At 40.0% G+C, this 27523-nt stretch overlaps 1 pseudogene; it reads right to left on the minus strand.

Annotated features, from left to right (window-relative positions):
- The window catches only part of LOC114900494, a 32654-nt pseudogene extending 5775 nt beyond the window's left edge, over positions 1-26879 (minus strand).
- Positions 26880-27523: the final 644 nt, after the last annotated feature.

The following is a 27523-nucleotide window of genomic DNA, read 5'->3' on the forward strand; positions in this document are numbered from 1 at the left end:
TTAACAAAATGTTAATAAAAATTATTCACTTTTGTTGTAGAATAAAAAAATCATATGATCATCTCAACAGATGTAGAAAAAGCTTTTGACAAATTTCAACATCGATTTATGATAAAAACTCAACAAATTGGGTATAGAGGGAACATACCTCAACAAATAAAGGCCATATATGACAAGCTCACAGTTAACATTGTACTCAATGGTGAAAAAGAGAAAACATTTTTTTCTAAGATTGGGACAAGGATATCCACTCTTAGCGCTTTTATTCAACATAACATTGGAAGTCCTAGTCACAGCTGTCAGACAAAAATATAGGAATTCAAATTGAAAAGGAAGAAGTAAAGCTGTCACTGTTTGCAGAGGATGTGATATTATATATAGAAAATCCTAAGATACCACCAAAGAAACTATTAAAACCAATAAATGAATTCAGTAAAGTTGCAGGATACAAGATTAATATACAAAAATCTGTTGCATTCCTATACACTAACAATAAACTATCAGAAAGAGAAATTAAGTAAATAATGCCATTTACAATTGCATCAAAAAAAAAAAAAAAAACACCTAGGAATAAACCTAACCCAGGAGGTAAAAGACCTTTACTCAAAATAATATGAGACATTAATGAATGATACTGAAGATGACACTAACAATTGGAAAGATATACCACCCTCCTGGACTGGAAGAACTAATATTATTAAAATGGCTGGGGGGGGACCATCAAGATGTCAGAGGAGTAAGACATGGAGCTCACCTTCCTAACCACAAATACAACAAAAATATATCTACGTGTGGAACAACTACAGAACACCTACTGAATGCTGGCAGAAGACCTCAGACTTCCCAAAAGGCAAGAAAATCCCCATGTACCTGAGTAGGGCAAAAGAAAAAAGAAAAAACAGAGACAAAAGAATAGGGATGGGACCTACACCTCTGGAAGGGAGCTGTGAAGGAGGAAAAGTTTCCACACACTAGGAAGCCCCTTCATTGGCAGAGAGGGGGGTTGGGTGGGGGGGAAGCTTTGGAGCCACGGAGGAGAGTGCAGCAACAGGGGAGCAGAGGGTGAAATGGAGAAATTCCCACAGAGGATCGGTGCCTACCACCAGCCTGAGAGGCTTGTCTGCTCACCCACTGGGGTGGGTGGAGGCTGGGAGCTGAGGCTCAGGCTTTGGAGGTAAGACCCCAGGGAGAGGACTGGGGTTGGCTGTGTGAACACAGCCTGAAGGGGGATAGTGTGCCACAGCTAGCTGGGAGGAAGTCCGGGGAAAAAGTCTGGACCTGCCTAAGAGTCAAGAGACCATTGTTTCAGGGTGCACGAGGAGAGGGGATTCAGAGCACCATCTAAATGAGCTCCAGAGATAGGAGCAAGCCGGGGCTACCAGCTCAGACCCAAGAGACGGGTATGAAATGCTAATGTTGCTGCTGCAGCCACCCAAGAATCCCATGTGCAAGCACAGGTCACTATCCACACCCACCCTGGGAGCTTGTGCAGTATGCCACTACAAGGGTCCCAATCAAGGGAGAACACATGGTGTGCCTCAGGCTGTTGCAATGTCATGTAGGTCTCTGTCACTGCAGGCTCACCCCATATTCCAATTATAGCTACTATACCCCTCCCTACACCTGGCCTGAATGAGCCAGAGCCCCCTAATCAGCCACTGCTTTAACCCCCTCCTGTCTGGGTGGGAACAGATGCCTGAGGGCGACCTACATGCAGAGGCGGGGCTAAAACCAAAGCTAAACACCAGGAGCTGTGTGAACAAAGAAGAGAAAGGGAAATCTCTCCCAGCAGCCTCAGGAGCAGTGGATTAAATCCCCACAATCAACTTGATGTACCCTGCATCTGTGGAATACCTGAAAAGACAACGAATCATCCCAAAATTGAGGCAGTGGGCTTTGGGAGCAACTGTAGACTTGGGGGTTTGCTGCATATAACTGATTTGTTCCTGATTTTTATGTATATCTTAGTATAGTTTTTAGTGCTTGTTATCACTGATGGATTTGTTTATTGGTTTGGTTGCTCTATTCTTTTTATTTTTTTTAATTTTTACTTTAATAATTAAAAAAATATTTTTATCTTTCTTTTTTTCTCCCTTTTCTTCTGAGTCATGTGGCTGAGAGGGTCTCAGTGCTCTGACCTGGTGTCAGGCCTGAGCCTTGGAGATGAGAGAGCCAAGTTCAGGACATTGGACCACCAGAGACCTCCTGGCCCCAAGTAATAACAATTGGCGAGAGATTTCCCAGAGATCTCCTTCTCAATGCTAAGACCCAGCTCCAATCAACTGCCAGCAAGCCCCAGTGCTGGGCACCCCATGACAAACAACTAGTGAGACAGGAACACAACCCCACCCATTAGCAGAGAGGCTGCCTAAAATCATACTAAGTTCACAGACACCCCAAAAAACACCACTGGATGCAGCCCTGCCCACTAGAAAGACAAGATCAAGCCCCACCCACCAGAACACAGGCACCAGTCCCCTCTATCAGGAAGCCTACACAAGCCACTGAAACAAACTTACCCACTGGGGGCAGACACCAGAAACAACAGCAGCTACAAACCTGCAGCCTGAGGAAAGGAGATCCCAAACACAGTAAGTTCAACAAAATAAGAAGACAGAGAAATATGCAGCAGATGAAGGAGCAAGGTAAAAACCCATCAGACCAAAAATGAAGAGGAAATAGTCAGTCTACCTGAAAAAGAATTCAGAGTAATGATAGTAAAGATGATCCAAAATCTTGGAAAAAGAATGGAGAAAATACAAGAAAGGTTTAACAAGAAACAAGAAGAACTAAAGAGCAAACAAACAATGGTGAACAACAGAATAAATGAAATTAAAAAGTTTCTAGAAGGAATCAATAACAGAATAACTGATGCAGAAGAACGGATAAGTGACCTGGAAGATAAACTAGTGGAAATAACTACCACAAAGCAGAATAAAGAAAAAAGAATGAAAAGAATTGAGGACAGTTTCAGAGACATCTGGGACAACATTAAATGCACCACATTCAAATTATAGGGTCTCAGAAGTAGAAGAGAAAAAGAAACGGACTGAGAAAATATTTGAAGAGATTATAGTTGTATAAAACTTGTATAATATGGGAAAGGAAATAGTCAAGTCCAGGAAGCGCAGAGCGTACCATACAGGATAAATCCAAGGAAAAACACGCCAGACACATATTAATCAAACTACCAAAAAATTAAATACAAAGAAAAAAATATTAAAAGCAGCAAGGGAAAAGCAACAAATAACATACAAGGGAATCCTCATAAGGTTAACAGCTGACCTTTCAGCAGAAACTCTGCAGGCCAGAAAGGAGTGGCAGGACATACTTAAAGTGATGAAAGGGAAAAACCTACAGCCAAGATTACTCTACCCAGCAAGGATCTCATTCAAATTCGATGGAGAAATTAAAACCTTTACAGACCAGCAAAGCTAAGAGAATTCAGCACCACCAAACCAGCTTTACAACAAATGCTAAAGGAATTTCTCTAGGCACAAAACACAAGAGAAGGAAAAGACCTACAATGACAAACCGGAAACAATTAAGAAAATGGTAATAGGAACATACATATTGATAATTACCTTAAATGTAAATGGATTAAATTCTCTAAGCAAAAGACATAGACTGGCTGAATGGATACAAACACAAGACCTGTATATATGCTGTCTACAAGAGACCCACTTCAGACCTAGGGACACATACGGACTGAAAGTGAGGGATAGAAAAAGATATTCCATGCAAATGGAAGTCAAAGGAAAGCTGGAGAAGCAATTCTCATACCAGACAAAATAGACTTTAAAACAAAGACTATTACAAGAGACAAAGAAGGACACTACATAATCATCAAGGGATCAGCCCGAGAAGAAGATAAAACAATTGTAAATATTTATGCACCCAACATAGGAGCACCTCAATACATAACGTAAGTGCTAACAGCCATAAAACAGTAACACAATAATAGTAGGGGACTTTAACACCCCACTTTCACCAATGGACAGGTCATCCAAAATGAAGCTAAATAAGAAACACAGGGGCTTCCCTGGTGGAGCAGTTGTTGGGAGTCTGCCTGCCGATGCAGGGGACGTGGGTTCGTGCCCCTGTCCAGGAGGATTCCACATGCCATGGAGTGGCTGGGCCCATGAGCCATGGCCGCTAAGCTGGCACATCCAGAGCCTGTACTCTGCAATGGGAGAGGCTGCAGCAGTGAGAGGCCCGCGTACCGCAAAAAAAAAAAAAAAAAAAAAAAAGAAACACAAGCTTTAAATGACATATTAAATAAGATGGACTTAATTGATATTTCTAGGACATTCCATCCAAAAACAACAGAATACACTTTCTTCTCAAGTGCTCATGGAACATTCTCCAGGATAGATCATATCTTGGGTCGCAAATCAAGCCTTGGTAAACTGAAGAAAACTGAAATCGTTTCAAGTATCTTTACCAACCACAACACTATGAGACTAGATAGCAATGACAGGAAAGAAACTGCAAAAAGTCCAAAGACATGGAGACTAAACAATACACTACTAAATAACCAAGAGATCACTGAAGAAATCAAAGAGGAAATAAAAAAATACCTAGAAACAAATGACAATGAAAACACAATGACCCAAAACCTATGGGATGCAGCAAAAGCAGTTCTAAGAGGGAAGTTTATAGCAATACAATCTTACCTCCCAAAACAAGAAGCATCTCAAATAAACAACCTAACCTTACACCTAAAGCAATCAGAGAATGAAGAAAAAAAACCCCCAAAGTTAGCAGAAGGAAAGGAAGCATAAAGATCAGATCAGAAATAAATGAAAGACAAATGAAGGAAACAATAGCCAACATCAATGAAACCAAAAGCTGGTTGTTTGAGAAGATAAACAAAATTGATAAAGCATTAACCAGACTCATCAAGAAAAAAGGGAAAAGACTCAAATCAACAGAATTAGAAATGAAAAAGGACAACTAACAACTGACACTGCAGAAATGCAAAGGACCATAAGAGATTACTACAAGCAACTATATGTCAATAAAATGGACAACCTGGAAGAAATGGACAAATTCTTAGAAAAGCACAACCTTCTGAGACTGGATCAGGAAGAAATAGAAAATATAAACAGAAAAATCATAAGCAGTGAAATTGAAACTGTGATTAAATATCTTCCAACAAACAAAAGCCCAGGACCAGATGGCTTCACAGGCAAATTCTATCAAACATTTAGAGCAGAGCTAACAGCTATCCTTCTCAAACTCTTCCATAATACAGCAGAGGGAGGAACGCTCCCAAATGCATTCTATGAGGCCACGATCACCCTGATACCAAAACCATACAAAGATGTCACAAAAAAAAGAAAAGTAGAGGCCACTATCACTGATGAACATAGATGCAAAAACCCTCAACTAAATACTAGCAAACAGAATCCAACAGCACATTAAAAGGATCATACACCATGATCGAGTGGGGTTTATCCCAAGAATGCAAGGATTCTTCAATATTTGCAAATCAATCAATGTGATACACCATACTAACAAATTTAAGAATAAGAACCATATGATAATCTCAATAGATGCAGCAAAAGACTTCAACAAATTTCAACACCTATTTATGACAAAAACCCTCCAGAAAGTAGGCAGAGAGGGAACTTGCCTCAACATAATAAAGGCCATATATGACAAACCCACAGCCAACATCGTTCTCAATGGTGAAAAACTGAAACCATTTCTTCTAAGATCAGGAACAAGACAAGGTTGTCCACTCTCACCACTATTATCCAACATAGTTCTGGAAGTTTTAGCCACAGCAATCAGAGAAGAAGAAGAAATAAAAGGAATCCAAATCGGAAAAGAAGAAGTAAAGCTGTCACTGTTTGCAGATGACATGATACTATACATAGAGAATCCTAAAGATGCTACCAAAAATCTACTAGAGCTAATCAATGAATTTGGTAAAGTAGCAGGATACAAAATTAATGCACAGAAATCACTTCTGAAAGAGAAATTAAGGAAACCCTCCCATTTACCATTGCAACAAAAAGAATAAAACACCTAGGAATAAACCTACCTAAGGAGACAAAAGACCTGTATGCAGAAAACTATAAGACACTCATGAAAGAAATTAAAGATGATACAAACAGATGGAGAGATATACCATGTTCTTGCATTGGAAGAATCAACATTGTGAAAATGACTATGCTACCCAACGCAATCTACAGATTCATTGCAATCCCTATCAAATTACCAATGGCAATTTTACAGAACTAGAACGAAAAATTTCAAAATTTGTATGGAAACACAAAAGATGCCGAATAGCCAAAGCAATTTTTCGTGAAAGAAAAATGGAGCTGGAGGAATCAGGCTCCATGACTTCAGACTATGCTACAAAGCTACAGTAATCAAGAAAGTATGGTACTGGTACAAAAACAGAAATATACATTAATGGAACAGGATAGGAAGGCCAGAGATAAACCCATGCATATATGGTCACCTTATCTTTGATAAAGGTGGCAAGAATATACAATGGATGAAAGACAGCCTCTTCAATAAGTGGTGCTGGGAAAACTGGACAGCTACATGTAAAAGAATGAAATTACAACACTTCTTAACACTATACACAAAAATAAAATCAAAATAGATTAAAGACCTAAATGGAAGGCCAGACATTCTAAAACTCTTAGAGAAAAACATATGCAGAGCACTCTATGACATAAATCACAGAAAGATCCTTTTCAACCCACCTCCTAGAGAAATGGAAATAAAAACAAAAATAAACAAATGGGACCTAATGAAACTTATAAGCTTTTGCACAGCAAAGGAAACATAAAGAAGATGAAAAGACAACCCTCAGAATGGGAGAAAGTATTTGCAAATGAAGCAACTGACAAAGGATTAATCTCCAAAATATACAAGCAGCTCATGCAGCTCAATATCCAAAAAACAAACAACCCAATCCCAAAATGGGCAGAAGATCTAAATAGACATTTCTCCAAAGAAGATATACAGATTGCCATCAAACACATGAATGGAGGCTCAACATCACTAATCATTAGAGAAATGCAAATCAAACCTACAATGAGGTATCACCTCATACATGTCAGAATGGCCATCATCAAAAAAGCTACAAACAGTAAATGCTGGAGAGGGTTTGGAGAAAAGGGAACCCTCTTGCACTGTTGGTGGGAATGTAAATTGCTACAGCCACTACTGAGAACAGTGTGGAGCTTCCTTAAAAAACTAAAAATAGAACTACCATATAACCCAGCAATCCCACTATCTCGCATATACCCTGAAAAAACTATAACTCAAAAAGTGTCATGTACCAAAATGTTCATTGCAGCACTATTTACAATAGCCAGGACATGGAAGCAACCTAATGTCCATCGACAGATGAATGGATAAAGGAGGTGTGGCACGTATATATAATGGAATATTACTCAGCCATAAAAGAAATGAAATTGAGTTGTTTGTAATGAGGTGGATGGACCTAGAGTCTGTCATAGAGAGTGAAGTAAGTCAGAAAGAGAAAAACAAATACTGTATGCTAACACATATATATATAGAATCTAAAAAAAAAAAAAAGGAGACGTAGAGAATGGACTTGGACTTGAGGACATGGGGAGGGGGAAGGGGATGAAGTGAGGGAGTAGCATTGACATATATACACTACCAAATGTAAAATAGATAGCTAGTGGGAAGCAGCCACATAGCACAGGGAGATCTGCTCGGTGCTTTGTGACCACCTAGAGGGATGGGATATGGAGAGTGGGAGGGAGATGCAAGAGGGAGGGGATATGGGGATATATGTATACATATATCTGGTTCACTTTATTATAAAGCAGAACCTAACACAACAATGTAAAGCAATTATACTCCAATAAAGATGTGAAATAAGAAAAAAATGATTAAAAGTTAAAGGTGGCAAAACAACAACAAAAAAAACGGCTATACAACCCAAGGCAATCTACAGATTCAATATAAACCCTATCAAAATACCTATGACATTTTTCACAGAACTAGAACAAAGACTCCTAAAATATATATGAAAACACAAAAGACTGCATATAGCCAAAACAATCTTGAGAAAGAAAAAGAATGCTGAAGGCATTATGCTTGCTGACTTCAAACTATACAAAAAGCTACAGACATCAAAACAGTATGAAACTAGCACAACAACAGACACATAGGTCAATAGTTCAGAATAGAGAGCCCAGAAATGAATTCACCTTATATGGTCAATTAATCTAGGACAAAGGGGCAAGAATATACAATAGGGAAATACAGCATTTTCAATAACTGGTTTTGGGAAAACTGGACAGCTTTATGTAAAACAATGAGGCTGGACTATTTTCTTATATTGTATACAAAAATAAACTCAAAAGCTATTACAGACTTAAATGTAATATGTGAAACCCTAACACTTCTAGAAGAAAACATAGGCAGTATTCTCTTTGACATCATCCTAGCAATGTGTTTTTGGATACACCTTCACAGGCAAGGGAAACAAAAGCATAATAAACAAATGGGACTACATCAAAATAGAAAGCTTTTGCACAATGAAGGAAACTACTAACAAAACAAAAAAGCCCACCTATTGAATAGAAGATAGTTGCAAATGATATATGTGATAAGGGGTTAATATAAAAAATAGGCAAAGAACTCATAAATCTCAACATCAAAAAAAAAAGGATTAAAAAATGGGCAGAAGATTTGGATAAACATTTTTCCAAAGAAGACATACAGATTGCAGTAGGCATGTAAAAACATTCTCAACATCACTAATCAACAGGGAAATGTAGATCAAACTACAATGAGATATCACAACATACCTTTAAGAATGGCTTATTATCAAAATGTCAAGAAATAACAAATTTTGGCCAGAATGTGGAGAAAGGGGAACCCTGGTACACTGTTGCTGAGAATGTAAATTGGTACAGCCACTATGGGAAACAGTATAAAGTTTCCTCAAAAAATTAAAAATGGGACTCCCATACAATCCAACAATTCCACTTCTGGGAATTTATATGAAAGAAACAAAAACACTCATCTGAAAAGATATATGCAACCTTATGTTCATTCCAGCATTATTTACATACACACACACACACTTTTATACATATACAATAGGATAATACTCAGCCACAAAAATTAACAAAATCTTGCCATTTGCAGCAACATGGATGTACCTATAGGGTATTATGCTAAATGAAATAAGTCATACAGAGAAAGACAAATACCATATGATTTCTCTTGCATGTGGAATCTGAAAAACAAAACAAATGAACAAACAAAACATGAACAGACTCATAGATGTGGACAAAAAGCTGGTGACTGCCAGAAGAGAGTTGGGTGTGGGGATAAGCAAAACAGGTAAAGAGTATTAAGAGATATGAGTTACAAAAGAAATAAGTCACAGGGATGTACAGTCTGTATTAGGGAATATAATCAATAATATTGCAATAGCTTTGTATGGTGACATTGTTGTTAGACTTATCATGGTAATCAATTCATACTGTACATAAATATTGAATCACTATGCTGTGCACCTGCAAGTATTGGGTGGGTGAAAAAGTGCCCTCAGTTTTTTAAGTAAAAATTAAAGACACTTTTTATTTTCACCAAGAACTTTATTGAACAACGTTTTCACCCTTTTGTTCCAATACCTTCTGCCATTTATCAGGCAACTTCACAATTGCATTGTCCCAAAACTTTTTATCTTTTTCAGCAAAGAACTGTTCAAGGAACCTTTTACAGTCTTTCAGGGTATTGAAATTTTTTCCATTACGAGAATTTTGTAAAGACTGAAATCAATGGAAATCCCAAGGTGCGATGTCTGGTGAATACAGCAGATGCATCAGAACTTCCCAGCCAAGCTGTAAGAGTTTTTGCCTTGTCATCAAAGAAACATGCGGTCTTGCGTTATCCTGATGGAAGATTATGTGTTTTCTGTTGACTAATTCTGGACACTTTTCCAGAATTAGTGCCACTTTCAGTTGGTCTAATTGGGAGCAGTACTTGTTGGAATTAATCATTTGGTTTTCTGGAAGGAGCTCATAATAGAGGACTCCCTTCCAATCCCACCATATACACAACATCACCTTCTTTGGATGAAGACCAGCCTTTGGTGTGGTTGGTGGTGGTTCATTTCACTTGTCCCGTGATCTCTTCTGTCACATTGTTGTACAGTGTCCACTTTTTAATCACCTGTCACAACTTGTTTTAAAAATGGAACGTTTTCATTATGTTTCAGTGGGGAATCGCATGCAGAAATACGGTCAAGAAAGTTTTTTTCGCTTAACTTTTGTGGAACCCAAACATCAAAGCAATTCACATAACCAAGCTGGTGCAAATGATTTTCAGTGCTTGATTTGGATATTTTGATTATGTCGGCTATCTCCCGTGTGATATAACGTTGATTGTTCTCAATTATTGTTTTGATTTTATTGTTATCAACTTCAACTGATCTACCCGACTGTGGAGCATTGTCCAGCAAGAAATTTCCAGCACCAAATTTTGCAAACCACTTTTGACATGTTCGATCAGTCACAGCACCTTCTCTGTATACTGCACAAAGTTTTTGTGCGTTTCAGTTGCGTTTTTCTTAAAGTAATAAAGCATAATATGCAGAAAATGTTGCTTTTTTCTTCCATCTTCAATATTAAAATGGCTACACAAAACTTCACCAGTTTTGATAAGTCTTCTTTTAAATGCACACTGATATAACAGCTATCACATACAATCTAACAAAATTGTTTTGAATGAACTTAAAGACAACTAAGTGCTACTGGAGCCATCTTAGGGAAAAAACGAACAAACCTTTGGGCCAAACCAATAATATAATATTGTACAGGAAAAATAATTAAATTAAAAAATAAAACTAAAACAAGAAGTTTAATGTATGAAAGAAAATTTACCTCAGTTTAGCTTTTCAACAAGAAAATTTCTTAGATAAAACTCAAGTTTAAATACATACTAAAGAGGAGACCAAGTTAATCTGTTGAAGAATATAACAATAGAACAATTGTATTAAAATGTCATTAATAGTTCAGTGTATTTGGGATCTTGGAAGTATTACTTTGGCCTTGATTTCAAGCTAATACTACTGGAAACATACTCATTGGGATAAGAGCAAGTCACGTATTCTCATTACTCAGCTCCACGCTGGATTGTTTTTCATCTTGTTAAAATGCGTGGCATATGGTGGAAATTCACAGCTAATGTATTCTTCCTGAGGTCTTTACTTACCCATATAAGAACAATCAAAATTAAAAACGGTGCTTTACTGAACACTGATGTGAACTTCTTGTGCCCTCTGATAATACTGGGGAAAGTTAACAAGTGTGTTAAAAGCACAGAGAGTTTCTACGGACATACTTTCACTTTATGGTAAACAAGGTTAATGCAAGGTCATTTGAGACACTGCAGATAACTTGGATTTTTTAGCAAGTAGACAGATAAAGCCCGAGTGTACACAATGCAATAAAAAAATCAGCCAAATGACAAGAGAGCACAACAAAAGCATGTTTAAAAACCCCAGGCTGGGTTTCCCTGGTGGCGCAGTGGTTGAGAGTCCGCCTGCCGATGCAGGGGACACGGGTTCGTGCCCCGGTCCGGGAAGATCCCACATGCCACGGAGCGGTTGGGCCCGTGAGCCGTGGCCGCTGAGCCTGCGTGTCCGGAGCCTGTGCTCCGCAACGGGAGAGGCCACAGCAGTGAGAGGCCCGCGTACCGCCAAAAACAAACAAACAAACAAAAAAAAACCCCCAGACTTTCCATCCAAAACGCTAATTTATGAAATACATGAATATGTATTTCATGTATTAACACTGTAGCAAGCACAAGATTAATTATTAGTTGATTGATATCTATAATGCCTTTTCAAAAAGTCAAACTAATGGGAACATTAATAATCAAGCATTTCAGAATATCTAAAATTATTAAGATAGAGAATTATTAAGAGAAAGTCTAAAAAGTTCTTCCAACTTCCTCTTTTGGTTATTAAGGCAACTGAGGCCCAGAGAATGGAAGTGGCTTGTGTAAGGACACAAATTACTTCTAGATCTGGGATTATGACTAGTCTCTCACCAGAATATGCGGAGTGATGCTTGCCACTTTCTCAAGAGGGGGCACTGAGTCAGAGCTCCCGGGAGAGTGTGGCGGTTGGTGAGTGATTGACAAGGCACGTTTCTCTTCCAGCAGCAAGACTACCAATAAGTGCTCTGAATCCGCTCCTGGAACCAAAGAGCTACTATTGCCTCTTTAGTAAACGGCTGCTGAGTGATCACTAATGAGTTTACAAGGAAATTATGTCTTTAATTTATACCAAAGGATATACTACATCATTATGATAAAATCTGCCCCCTGGGTTCTAGTATAATAATCACCTTCCAGGAGAGGTCATGCATGATGGAAAGAAGCAGGGATGAGACAGTGGTTTAAGTGTATATCCTCATGGTGTTAGTCTGGGCAATTACTTAAATTCTCTGAGCCTCATTTTCTCCCACCAGTAAAGCCAAGGTACAATAATCAGTATGGGATAATAAAACTAACTTTTATATATGCCTACCATGAGGCATAAATTCAAATGCCTCCTTTTATTAAATCACAGATAACTATAACACATGTGTGATTATCATCTCTATTTTGCAGATAAGAAAACTGTGGTTAGCAATCTTAGTGAAGTGTAATAAAGTGGTAATAAGCATAGGACCTGGATGCAGAATAAGTTTGAATTTGGCTTTAATACTTCCTAGCTGTTGGCTATTGAGGAAGTGACTTAACTTCTCTAGGCTACAGTTCTCTCATCTAAAAGTGGGAATAATAATAATATAAAATTCATATGTTGTTGCAACAGTTAAATGGAATAATTGTGCATCTCTCAAAACAACACCTAGAACACAGTAATTCTCAATAAATTGACTAATTGTCATTATTATTATTATGTATTGCCAAGGATCAGTGGGCCACTAAATGGCAGAGATCAAATCAGCGGGTCTGATCTGCTGGATCCCTGACTCTTACCCATGAAGTTCTGCTCCTGAAACACCTCCAGTCTTTCTGTATCCAAGATTTTACGATGCTGATAGGTAGGCCATTTTCGAGGGGCATTAACTCTTTCAACTTTTTACATGATACACTAGACATTTAAAACTACACCAGTTCACTAATTTATATCCTATGCTGAAAAGTAGGGATTTTTTTAACTTTGAATTTTTTCATTTAGATGTATGAAATTGGGAGGAATTCCCATACACCGTTCGCCCCAAATCCCTAAACAAGGTCAACTGACAACATGTGCATTCTGATAGGGTGCACTGAGAAGGACACAGCATTGCTTCTGTGGGTTTCCTGCCAAAAATCGCATAACCTAAATGCAATCCTGAGGAAACATCAGACCAACCTGATCTGAGGGATACAGCACAAAACAACGCGCGGTACTGTTTAAAAGTGCCAAACAATAAAAAAAACAAAAACAAAGAAATACAGAGGAACTGTGCTGGATTAAAAGAGACTAATGAGACATGACAAGTAAATGCAAAGTGTGTTCCTGAATTGGATTATGATCCAGAAAAAGGATAATAATGAGATGATCTCCTCTACTCTGAACAGGTTGTCTCATGTCCTCTTTCTAGTCCAGAACCTGACCCAGGAATATGTGCATTGTATCAATGTTATTGTCCTAATTTGATATTTAGGAATTTATTATGTGTTGGAGGTTAAATATAGATTATTTTTAGGTAGATAACATTAAAACATAAAGGAGAGTCATGGGTTACAGTGTAGACAGAGGACCTGGGCTTTGGAAGCATGCAGTTGCCTGTGGTCCCTAGTTCGTGAGTAACTAGCTGTTCTGGGATTCTGTCTCCAATCTCTCAGAACAGGCTCTTTCTGCTACACTGAGTTGCAGAAAACATTCAGAGCCTATAAACACTGTATTGGTTTCCTGTGGCTGCTTTAATAAATTAACAAACATTTGTTGGCTTAAAACACCAGACATGTATTCGCTTCCAGTTCTGGATGTTGAGAGACCAAAATCAGTTTCAGTGGGATAAAGGAAAGGTGTGCGCAGGGCTCTACGCCCTCCACAGGCTCCAGGAAAGAACCCCTTTCCTGGCCTTGTCCGGCTTCTAGAGCTGTCTTCCTTGCACTCCTCCGTTTTCAGAGGCAGTAGCTCAGCATCACAAATCTTTCTCTTTCTCCATCATCCTTTTGCCTTCTCATCTGTTTTCACAACTCCCTCTGCCTCCCTCTTATAAGGACAGTTACATTACATATAGGGCCCACTCAGATAATCCAGGATAATCTTCCCATTTCAAAATCCTTTGTTTAATTGCAGCTGCAAAGACCCCATTACCATATAAAGTATCAAACATGGGCTGCATGAACTGGGGCCTGGTTATCTTCGGGGTTCATTATTCAGCCCACCACAGACATGAAAGTACATCTCCACCTGCAATGAGTTTTAATTTTTGATTCGTATAGTCAAGTTGGCATTGATCCCTATTCAGATTGAAACTGAATTTAATAATTGGGAAGCCATTAATTCCTAATCATTTCCTAGCAGGAAAATAGTATGCTCTCAGGGTCTGTGTCTAACATTAAACTTTCTAAGATTTAGGTAATCTGTTTACATGGTTTTCATGTGGGCTTTTTTGAGGGCAGGTGCATGGTTTGTATTTCATGTGTCTTCAGTATGGTAGGCTGAATATTGGTCCTCAAACATAATCAGATCCTAATTCCTAAAACCCACAAAAATTACCTTCTGTGGCAAAAGTGACTTTGTTGGTGAAATTAAATTAAGGGTCTTGAGATTGGAATATTATTCTGAATGATTAGGGTGGGCCCTAAATGCAATCTCAAATGTCCTTATAAGAGAAAGGCAGAGGGAAAATTGACACAGAAGAGCCAAAAGCAACGTGACAAGAGGAGCAGAGATTGGAGTGACATGGCCACAAGCCCAGGAACGTCAGCATTCATCAGACATCGGAAGAAGCAACGGGAAACGGATTCTCCCCTGGAGCCACCCAAGGGAGCACAGCCCTACTGACATCTTGACTTAGCTGTTTATGACTCAGTCTGGATTCCTGGATTCTGTAACTAAAAGAAAAAAAAAATTGCTGTTTTAAGCCACTAAGTTTGAGGCAATTGGTTACAGCAGAAATAGGAAACCAGTATATTCAGTAACCAGCTTAGCACCTGGCATGTATGCTTGTTGAATGTCAGAAGGGAAGAAAGGAAGGGAGGGAGGGAATGAGGGAGGGAGGGAGGAAGGAAAGAAGGAAGGAAGGATGCATTAAAGTTACAAGGAAAAACAATATTTGGGGTTTTAATCAATATTTGACCTATTTTCCTCAACCTGGGACACATTACTAGCCTCGGACTGAAAAGACTTAAGTTTTTTTTTCCCTTTAGTTAAATGTTCTCTATCTAAATCTGGGGAATTGTGTTTTTGAAACCTACACCTGGGACTGGAAGACTCCATGACATGTTTCATATTGAGAGGAATTCTACAGCTGAGTTAAGAACTTCTGTAAGAAGGGGTTAGGGTGAAAGCCAGCCAGGTCCTTTTCTGAGGGCGAGCTTGCAGGCCTGGTGCAATAATTGGAAAGCGGGTGGAACTGACAGGTGAAGGTATACACTCTCACTGCCATAGGAGATCATTCATTTCTGTCTGAAGTTTTTACGCTAGAAGACATACCAGTATAGGTAGAGCCACTTACAAACTGTCCTTGTGTTTAACAGCTCTGGGGAAACAATTATCACTTGATAGATTTAGTGATAAGTGAAATATCAGATCCATATCCATGGTTTCAGAAATAATATATCCTGACCCACACTGAACTCCTTAATTTGTGGTATTCAGTGAAAACTGTAAAAGACCTAAAAGGAGTTAGAAATGTCTAAGGCAGTATGTTACCATTGGGAAGTTCGCTGAAGTGTTAAATTAAACAAACAAGATGGAAAGGTTGAAGCAATAATCTCTTATCCTGTAGACCTTTTTCCGTTAAGTCCTATGCTAGAGTGCAATTAAAATAAATAATTTTTCCCCTGGAATTACCATTGACTTATTGAGTTTGACAATACCCAACAATGCCTGAATGTCTGTCCAAGTGAAAAAAATCTCTTTGCTCTGTCACAGAGATAAATGAGGTCAATTCATCAAGAGACCCAACTCAATAAAATACTGATAATGTTCTGCTTGGACGCATAAACCCTTCAGTCACGAGCGCCTTGTCAGATACCCAAATTGAGGTTTTTGTTATTGCTTATAAAAAATAATTGTAAAAAATGCATTTAAATTCCGCATCCTGTAATTTCCTCAATTATTTTTCAGATTATGCTGTACTTTTCATTGCAAATTGCATTAAATCAGAGCTGGAATGAGAAAGATTGTAGAAAACTAAACAAGCAAATATACCATTGAGCTGAATCTGCTCTGTTATTTGCTGACTTTTTCCTCAAAATGTTATTCATCATTTAGATTTTAAAACATGGCTAATAAAATATGCATATAGTATTTCCCCCATCTCTCAGAAAAAGATGCTGTACATTTTTTACACATGTATATTTTACATACTATACAAATGTGGAACCATATCATGTATACTATTTACTTAATGCAGTCTTGCATTTTTTCACTCTTTCACTTTCATTTTTTTGCCTTCCTTCCTTCCTCTTTCCTCTCCCTCTCCATCCACACCAGTGCCCTTTTAGGTAAAACATGTTAATATCTATATCTTCCATTCTTGTCTCCACACCTAGATATACCAAGGCACACAATATACACACACATTACATATATATAATATGTATATTACACTATATACTTATATGTATATACACACAAATATATAAACCTAAATTTCTGTTATACACATTTTTCTTCATCTTGCTTTTCTCAATATCTAGTAAACATTCTTTCCAGTAAACAGACATAATTCTTTCTTTTTTTAATTAATGCTCCCTTTCTTTTTTTTTTAAATTTTATTTATTTTTTGGCTGCATTGGGTCTTCGTTGCTGCATGCGGGCTTTCTCTAGTTGTGGCGAGAGGGAGCTACTCTTCATTGCAGTATGGGGGCTTCTCATTGCAGTGGCTTCTCTTGTTGCAGAGCACGGGCTCTTCAGTAGTTGTGGTGCACGGGCTCAGTGGTTGTGGCTCACCGGCTCTAGAGCGCAGGCTCAGTAGTTGTGGAGCACGGGCTTAGTTGCTCTGCAACATGTGGGATCTTCCCAGGCCAGGGATCGAACCCGTGTCCCCTGCATTGGCAGGTGGATTCTTAACCGCTGCATCACCAGGGAAGTCCCAACAGAAATAATTCTAACCCATTCTTTCTAATGGCTTTATTTCCTGGTGTTAACACACCACAATTTGTATAACCAATTCTTCATTGATGGGCATTTTTCCTTATACACTTCTACATGCATAAAAATGCAAGAAAGTCCTTGGTACATAGATCTTTGCTTACTGGTCTTTTGGTTTCTATAAGATACCTTTCAAGGAATACAGTATTGCTGGATCAAAGAGTATATGCATGTTAGATTTCAATAGCATCTTTAAGATAGCTTAATAAAAAAAGATGTGACAATATGTATTTACACCAACGGGTGTTAGAGTAGTATTTTCACTATACTCCCAACAAAAATAAATATTGTAGTTGCTGTAAATGTTTCCATTTTGATGGGTGTAAGTGGCAGTACTTCATTATTAGTTAATTTTTATTGCACCACCATATAACTACTTTTTACATCTGACCTTGTTGCATTTCTGGAAATTATGATCCCTCAATAAATTTAGCAAAAGACGCAATTATAGAGAGAAAAAGAGAAGCAATTCTATGCAGTAGGTATATGTGTGGATGTGAGTGGGCGCTCTTCTTCTGTTGAGATGTCCACCGTCTTGCTGTCTGGAAGGACACATGGGCAGTGAGGGAACACGAATTACCAGTGGGCCTTGTACCATTTCATCTTGCCAGTTGGTTGGTTATTTAATGTTTGCAAATCTTCCAGGAATCTGGAACTCATTTTATTTGAGGCAGTTCAGCTGAGACAACTCTATTAGAAATCCATGTCTCTGAAGAGTCATTACTCTACTCATCGATCTTCAATTGTTTTCTTGAAGCTACACAGAAGAAAAAAAATCTGAATAGGAGTTCATTTAAATATCATATTTGATGGCTGTTAGCATTTGTTCAGAATTATTTTCTTCTCTATGTATCTCCATTTATTTCAACTGCTTCTCAGAAAACAGTAAAGTCCTCTCACCACAGGCACTTTAGTTTCCTGTCACATCTGTTTTCCTTGGCAAACATATAAGTTATTACAAGATATTAAGAGGGAAAAATAACAATACAAACATCATATTGTTATTGAATTGGTTGACAGGACCCGTGGCAATGTCCTAGCCAGGCGAGACCCCCTGTCTCAGCCAGGGACATTCTTTTTTTTTTCTTTTTTTAATTGATATATAGTTGATTTACAATGTTGTGTTAATTTCTGCTGTAAAGTTATTCAGTTATACATTTGTGCAGCCAATAACAAAACCGATACTGAAACTGGAACTGCACAAGTTTTATTCAATGGCCAAAGGAGAAGCAGGAACCTAATTCACAAATCAACTTCTCAACCCAATTCTAGCAGAGCCACCAAATCTATACGAGGGAGGGTCAAGGTAAAAGGGAGGGAGTTGGAAAGAGTAGGAGGAATATTCATGAGGTATCTGAGAACACGGGTGTGGTTTGGACCTGGAATTGTTGCATCTCTCCTTTTCAGTCCTTGCGTGGGCTTTTCTGGTTGTTGTCATAGCAACTGTCAAGGGGCTGGTGGGTGTGTCATCTAGCTAATGTATTACAATGAGTGTATAATGAGGCTCAAGGTCCGCTGGAAGTCAAATCTTCTGCCATCTTGGGCCTAGTTGGTTCTCATTCATTTTTTCTCTTTGAGCTCCTTCCTGAAACTTAGGTAAGAGTAATTATTTTCTATTCCAGGGAGGGGCAGGGGTACGATTCTGGGGCAACAGCATTGGTAACAATAGGATTCTGCTGTAAAGAGTCCTTACTGGAATACTGGCCTGTATTAAAATAATACGTCACCTGCTCTGTTTCTAGATGTGAGGAACATGGAAACAGTCTCCCTGCATGTTACACATGGAGATTCCTGGGCTCTACCGGCCAACAAGAGAAAACAGAGCTTACAGACACTAGGCTCAAAATCTGCCTTAGAAAGCAGCTTCCCCGGGGTAATCTTCACACTCTAAGAGTCGAGCCAGTGCTTTAAAACCTTTATCTTTTTCCTAACATCTGGGCTGATTAGGAAGTCACTTAGTTGTCAGTTACAAAGAAGAAAGGTGCTAATTACCTCTTTGAAACCTCTGAGTGACTCTGAGTTTGACTTTTCTTCTTTTCAGTCTGAGAAGACTGCATGTTTCCTTCCTGGAACCTAAACCCCTTGAGTGCTTTACTCCTGCTGTGAGAGTTAAAATAAAGGTTTCTTTGAACCTTAACTGACTCTCTCCCACTCTTCTCATATGAAAATTTCTTTACTTTGCAAACTGGCTTCTTCAAAGTGTCAGTTTTTCTTCAGAAAATTTGATGTTCAGTAACCAAATTACAAGAACAAACAAAATCATAACGGTTTTGTCGTAAAAGAAAATGCCAAATGGTTTCCTTCTAAAGATGAATGAATCTCAATTCTAACATGAAGATAGGCAAAAATATGGTTCCCATGTTCTTTCCATTACATACACTGTATGATTTTAGAACTTGAGAAAAAAATAATCTTGTCCAGTATCATTCCAGTTTTGATTCCTTTGAATATTAAATCTTTGGATACCTAAAGCACCCTTTAAAATTATCGATGCTCCCTGAGTCCCTAACAGCTAATATCTTAGTCATCATTTGAAAAGTTTCTCAGAATTAAACATGAAATTGAGGTTTTAGTGGAAACAATGCCAAGCAGATGGGGGGTGGACCAGGAAATCAGGAGGTTTCAAGGACATCATTTACCTACAGACTAGTTTGCAGTGGAGAGGACTTTGAGTTCAGAGCTGGGACATGTGAGCTCCAATGGTGCAACCAAGTTCTGTAGACATATAGACAAGTGATGTGTCCCTTGTTTTCTTTTTTTAATTGTGGTAACAAGAGATAATAGGAGACCTGCTCTCTTAACATTTTTTAAAGTGTACAGCACAGTTTTGTTAGCTGAAAACACAACGTTGTACAGTAGATCTCTAGAATTTATTCTTCTCGCATAGCTGAAATTTTAGACCCATCAAATGATGGCAATTTCCCATTTCTCTCTCTGCCTTGACCGTGGATACCACCCTTCTATTTTCTGCTTCTGTAATTCTGACTACTTTAGATACCTCAAGAAAATGTGGCATATCTATATCTATAGATAGATAGATTAAGATAGATAGACATAATGGAATATTATTCAGCCATAAAGAAGGAAATCCTGCCATATGCAACAACATAGATAAACCTTGGGAACCTTATGCTAAGTGAAATAAGCCAATCACAGAAAGACAAATACTGCATGATTTCACTTACACAATGTGTGCTTTCTGAGTTTCAACTTTCTCTTCTGTAAAATGCAATAGTAATTCCTTTCCACTACAAGCTACTGCTATGATGAAACAAGTAAATATTAAGAAGTGAAAGAGTAACATTTTTTCACTTGAATCTGGACCTCAAGGGGCCAATTATACTCACCCCCCCAACACAGGTATGTAGACTGATGAACTCCATAGTCTCATTATAAGAACTTGGGCAACTGTTAAATCACTATCAAAATATTAAAAGAACAAGAAGACTGTGCTAATTAAACATTTATTTAACTTTGAACAGCTGGTTCAATGAGGTTGGCAGGGTTCTAAAGAAGCAGATCCTGAGATGAGGGTTTAGGTACAAGTGGTTTGTTTTTTTATTTATTTTTCTTTTTTGCGGTACGTGGGCCTCTCACTGTTGTGGCCTCTCCCATTGCGGAGCACAGGCTCCGAATGCACAGGCTCAGTGGCCATGGCTCACGGGCCCGGCCGCTTCGCGGCATGTGGGATCCTCTTGGACCGGGGCACGAACCCGCGTCCCCTGCATCGGCAGGCGGACTCTCAACCACTGCGCCACCAGGGAAGCCCGGTGCAAGTGGTTTTTAAGAAACTATTCCCTGGGGAAACAAGTAAGGAGGTGAGAGAAGAGCAGGGAGGGGAGACATCAAGCAAGGTTGCGATTTCAGGTATAGTCCCAGCAATAGCATAGGAAGCCCTGGAAGGTATTACACCTTCAGAATGTATTCACCCTGACGGCAAGACAGCTGGGCTTTCATACTACTAGATCAGTCTGTCACTGGATAGGCTAGAGGAGGCCTAGTGGGGAACATATAAACTCCTGGCACTTTTGTGAGTAAGGATGAAGCAAGAGGCACCATGAGTCAAAGGTGGTCCCCTATAGAAAACTGCAGGCCCTGCCAGTAGAAGCAAAGCATGCAGGAGGTGAGGGGCTTGATATCCAGAATGATAAAATGCATATGAGGGGATCTGAGCAGGGCATGAAGAGTATCTCCTTAGTTTACAAATGCCAAGACTGAGGCTAAGAGATATCAAGCAGTTGTCCAAGCTCACACCACATATGAATGGCAGACTTGATTGTCCAACCCAAGACTCCCACCTCAGTGTTCCTTCCACATCACCAGGATGCTGACGAGTCTGTTATACTGTGAGTCCTGATATCATTATACACATCCTGCATCCAGAACTGGTTTTTTATTCATGTCTGAGAAAATGTCCTACCCTGGTACAAATTGATATGTACCCACCACAGCAACAGCACATTTTTTGTGAGGCTATTAAGAATGTAAGAAGCAGTTGCTGCCAGAAGATCTCCTGCTAACACTGCAGTGAGTGGAAATGCTGTCCTTATTCTTAATAAAAGGAAGGGAGAATGAGACATGCTTCCTTGAATGTAAGAATTTTAGAGAAATAAGTATTTTTAAAATGCGTGCAAGGGTCCATATTTATTGTGCATTTCCTCAGCGTCCATAAATACAGACCAAAATAGTTACACTGAAAGCAAGAAAGGGAATCCCAACATGATGAATACGAACAAGTAGCAAATCATCTTGCTGCTTGGAGAATAATTTTGCTGCCTCATATTGAAAAAAAAAAATACAATGCACCCATCTGGCTCAGAAATAAAAACTGTGGAGTTTGTCCTTTGTGATATCACTAAATAATAAGTAACTTACACCGGTCTAAAATGGGGGAAAGTACATTTTCAAAGGCTTTGGAGGTTTTTTTAAGTGTCCGTGAGAACCCACACAGGAGCTACTGTTATAACACGGCCGTGGAGAAGTTGCCTTCAGAAGGATGGCTACCCCACTCACTGCCTCCTCCTGATGTGCCCAGCAAAGGTTTGGGTTCTTCTCCATTCAGGCAAAATGATAATTACTTAATTATCAGTGACAAATAATCATCACTCTGTATCCTGGAGTCCATCCCCAAATATAATTATAAGACGCTCAATCAAAAGAAAGTCAGCTGACAAACATGGGCCAGTTTCCAATAGAGGGTGACGTGATCACTCTGCCCTTCCTTTACCTCCTTTTCCTGTGTCCTTGGCTAATCAGCAACAGAGGAAAGTGACAGATGGCTCTCCACAAAGCTTCGAAAGATTCATAAAACCAAGAGGAGTCAGATATAACTTCTTTCACCCCAGAAAACACCAGAATCTATAGATGGAGAGAAAAGAGAAAAGAGAGAGGCTGTTTTAAGCTCTGTACTACTACACTCAACAATTAAGAACCGTTCAATTACAAAATGGAAGTCCTATTCCCGAGACAGATCAATGTATTCTGCGCGACGTGCCTTATATTGCCTTATATAACATTGCTCAACAATTCTGTAAGTTTTATATTATGTCCTCTTTACATAACAGTAAAAAAGAAATAGCTTGTAAAAATGACAGCCAAGATTCTTGGGCATTGAACTTCTAAATCCTGTCCTGAAGCCCCATCTCCCCACCCCTAAAACATACACACACCCAGATCTTGAGACTATGGCCCCTGCTGTGAGATTACCGTCCTAAAGAGAAGACTGCTAGAAAGAAGTAATAAGGAAAGTGGGATTATGCAAGGTGAACTAAGTGTCTCCACGGCAAATTTCAGGTGAAGAATAAGGGGATTTTTGCCCATACCTGAGCAGGGACTTACTCTTGCGAGGAAACAACCGGTTATAGGAGGATGTGGGCATGAAGCAGGAAGTGACTAGGCAAACATCCTAATAGACTGTCCCCTTAGAGGTTCTTTTTTTTTTTTTTTATGAACAATTAACATTGAGTTCTCAGCTTGCTCTACAGAGGAGCTGTCTGCATCTTTCATATTTAGACGGACAGTTTCCTTTATCTGACACCAGGTCCCCGGCCACATCCAAGCAAACAAGGCATTCTTCTACAGAGCTGAATCAGAGCCTCTCATCTTCAGTCCACTTTATGTCCTCTTCCTCACACCCACCCCACAGAAGCCACGTGGTTAAGCAGGAGGATAGTCAAGAATGTTTTTATCAACTCCAAGCCCTATTTCATATTCCCCCAAATCTCCACTCCACCCTCTCACACCCCCACCCCACCCCACCCCCACCCCCAGGATTTCACTGAGACGTCTCCCAACAAGGGCAGGGACTTCTGCCTCTCCAGCCCACACCCAAGCCACCTCCAGACCCCTGGCTGCAAAAGCAGGGAGGGCCAGGAGCCAGCACAGGACCCAGGGGGGCAACGTCTCAGTATCTGGCGGAGCCCCAGGCAGCATCATTCAAGTTGGCCGCTGCGGACCAACACAGAAGAAAAAGAAAACACTGTCAAGTAGGAAGGGAAAGAGCCCTAAGTTCCACCCCAGTCTCTACCCCATCACTCTTCCACACTTAACAATCAGGGCTACCTGGCACATGTCTCAATCTTATTCAGCGAGTTGTTTAAAAAAAAAAGAGAGAGAGAAAATTTCAGTCTTTTCCTATCTTCAAAACAAAATGTTCTCTTTTTGGAGATGCCCATGAAAACAAAAAGAGAAAAAAAAATTATTTAGACAAGATCAAAATAACTGGAGGTTTTCAGGGGTGTAAACTTCCTGGCTCAGAGCAGGCTTGGTCTCAGAGGCATGGTCAGAGCCACTTGCAGCAGCGGAGACGGACTGGAGGCACACAGTGATCAGGTGGTAACTTCCCGGAGGTCAGGGCCAGACAGCACACATGTTCTTCTGAGTGGACTTAATAATCTAGGTTTAATCAGAGCAATTTGGATTTGGATTTTGAAATGACCCTTCTTTGCCATGGAAACTATGCACTTCACGCTGTGGAAACAGGTGGCATATAGAGAGGGTAGCTTTTGCTTCTTTGATTTCTTAGCCTTGAAGATGACCAGGTGGAGAAAGAGACCAAAAGTTTTTCTGATTTCCCTATTTCTTCTATTCCTTCCTAAAAACCAGACTCGCTGTGGCCTCGGTCTTGAGGAGTCATACTGACTGATAGAGAAGACAGCTCAGACGGAAAAGATAAGAGTACAAAATGTGAGAAGATTGGAGATGAAAACATACAAAATTATATATATATTTACATATATAATAAACACGACATATCTGTGTACAACATGTCTGGGAGAGTTGAGGAAACTATACAAGGATGTGCAACACTTTCCCCTTTCCACATGGATTTTAGACTAAGGAAGACAGCATGAGGAAATGGAGCAAGAAACACGAAAATTATATACAATTATAGGCGACAGCCAAGGAGTTTGGGGGCCAGGGAATCACGGGATCCTGCTCTTTCCATTCCCTCCTCACCAACGTTTTCCTATCCAGTTGGAATATGGCCTGAAAAGTGAGTGGCTGGTCAGGAAAGAAGTGGAGGCATCCCCAACCCCCTACAAGCTCATCAGTTGTTCTCATTGCGCCAGAGGTGTGGCGTATCAGAGCTGGTGAGCTGAGAGGGCGAGAGAGGATTATAGACTCTTCCTCTCTTGAACGGCTAGCTAGTTCCCACCCCGCCCTCTCTGTGATCACTAGCAGGCTGCATTCAGTAACATTCAGGCCAAGCTACTGATAACTAGATTGACGATGCTGGCTGTCTGCAGCCCCTTTTCTCCACCTGGTTCACGATCAGCACTCTGCTTCTCAGAGCACAGGAGCTGGGTTACTGAGCTCTAGGAGGGCAGAGATTTCTCAGTGCTTCTTCCCTTTCTCCCTAACCACCTTCCCCAGCTTCCTCCAAGGTGAGTCATCTCCTGAGAACCTGCTGCCCCAGCCCTGCTGTAGCACTAAGCCCTGGAGGCTCGCTCAGTTCATCCCTTTTCTTCTTGTCTCCCTAACGATACGCCTGGCAGCAGATAACATCTGAAATGTGGGACTCCACATGTGCGTGACTGAGCATGTTTCTCCAGGCCCACAGCTTGGCTGTCAGCGCAGCTTTTTAGCAGCAAGGGCCCAGATTGTAGGAAAGCAGGTGAGGGCAGAGGCAAGAGCTTTGCTAGCTTAGAATTTTTTTTCTTGACCCTCAAGACCATGATCCTGATGAGCCCCTCTCGCCTGAATTTATAACCCACAAACCTCAACTTCTCTCCCCATGTAGTCTTCAAATAGTTCCCCTCTGTAGGCTCACCTATGGGCCTTCCTCACTTTTGGCTTTACAATGAACAGCACAGTTTTTTTCAGGATTTTAGAATCAGAATCAATCTCATCTATATTCAACTCTGTTTTACAGATGAGGAAATAGAAATCCGGAGAGGTTAAATGACTTGACCAAGGTTACACGTCCGTTCTGCCTAGACTGAGTGGAGCTAGAGCCCAGATATCTTGACTCATAACCCAGTGTTCTTCCCACTATCCCATGATACTTTCAAAAAGCAACATGCTGGAAGAGAGAGAGAAGGTGCCCATTTTATATGAATTATATCCTCCAATCTTTACGTTATTTAAGAGCCAGGGCAAACTGTAACAGACACTGACTGAGTAAAGGAGGTTAAGTGGGCACTATAGTTTTAGGCAAGGAAATCAGTTTTTCTTTTTGAGGCTTCTCTAAACCAGTCATAATGGAAACATGAAGCAGTAGCAGCCCAAGGGAAAAAACACTTAAAGCACAGAAAACAGATCCCATTCAATCTACCTTTCCCAACCATGTCAGGTTAGCCTTGGGATGTTAAACCTGTCATATTATTCCCAAGGCCTAGGCTAACCAATTTGGGGATATTCTCTTCCAAAAGGAGAAATCACATCTCCCCAGTTTCTTGTACAAAAGAAAAAGAGAGTTTGCAGCATTATCCAATCCTAGTCTCCCATTTCTGAGCCCCTACCTGGGCCACATGAGGGTGTGAAAATCTCCATTTATCCAAAGAAATGAACTCAGAGCCTCTCTTCAGCCCACATTACCTTCTCAGCAGCCCCCAGGAGAATCACAGTCATTTCTGGCTAGCAAGTTGAGAAGATATAACTAGGTGCCCATTCCATCCCTGTCTTTGATATATAAAAGTCTGGTGGGTGAGGAAGGGAAGCAGAAGGGGGCCCCAGTTACCTCGCAAGCTTGCTGGTGATGAGCGAGGACTTTCGCTGGGGCAGATCCTGTGGGTTGGGGATGTGGTCACCCGTCACCAGGTTCTTGTCTGGTCCTGTACTTGGTAGCTGCTTATTCTTCATCTTGGCTTTGGGCATGTCGTAGTCTCCTGAGTGAAAGTACTTTTGCCCTCTCTGGAGTCTCTTCATGAGGAAGTCGGAGCCTCCAAGCTTTTGTCCTAGGCTTAGATATTTGGCCTTTAACTTTGTCTCCTTGGCTCTCTCAGGGAGCGTACCTTCTTTCTCCTGTGTGTCCTGCTTCTCCTTTACCGGTCTCCTCCCCAGAGTTCTCCTCCTCTTGTTTCTGGGACATGGTGGGATCGGGACTGTGGAGTGAGGGGACCCAAGAAGTCAACCGGAGAAGGGAAGGGGGAGGGGAAACGGGACAACCTGCACTGCTTCTTCGCCTCCTGTCGCTAGGGCTGCTCAGTCCCTTCAGAGGTGCTTTGTTTACACTTCAGAACGTTTAAAACTGATCAAGAAATAAATTGATCAAGTGCTTTAAGTGTCTTATATCACAGCTCTGAAACAAACGAGGCCAGTGACACAAACAGGAGAGCAAGTTTACCCGATTTTTCCTGTCCACGCAATCATATTGCTTTCTTGAGTGACATTTCCTTCCTTGTTTGATCTCAAATCAGGAGTTAGTCAGAAAGACTAATCCAAGCTACATTTCTGTAACCTAACACACACAGGTTAAAAATAAAATAACTGAGGGATTTGAGCAGTAAGACAAGCACATGGTAGTATTGAATTTACTTCAGTCAATCCTTCCTCAAATTTGTGTCCTTTCATACAAATTCCGGTGGACTTTTAGTTATTGCCTAAATTCAGCCTCAAAATAAGTCAGTGGAGTAGTCAAGATTAGTATTATTCCCACTTCATGAAAGGAAAAACTGGAGATTAAAAATCTAAAGGGGGAAACTTGGCCTTCAGAGTTGACCGAAGGTGGGAATG

This window comes from Monodon monoceros, unplaced genomic scaffold (assembly GCF_005190385.1).
Source record: "Monodon monoceros isolate NGI ecotype Baffin Bay Population unplaced genomic scaffold, NGI_Narwhal_1 Super_Scaffold_19, whole genome shotgun sequence".
NCBI classification, from domain to species: domain Eukaryota; kingdom Metazoa; phylum Chordata; class Mammalia; order Artiodactyla; family Monodontidae; genus Monodon; species Monodon monoceros.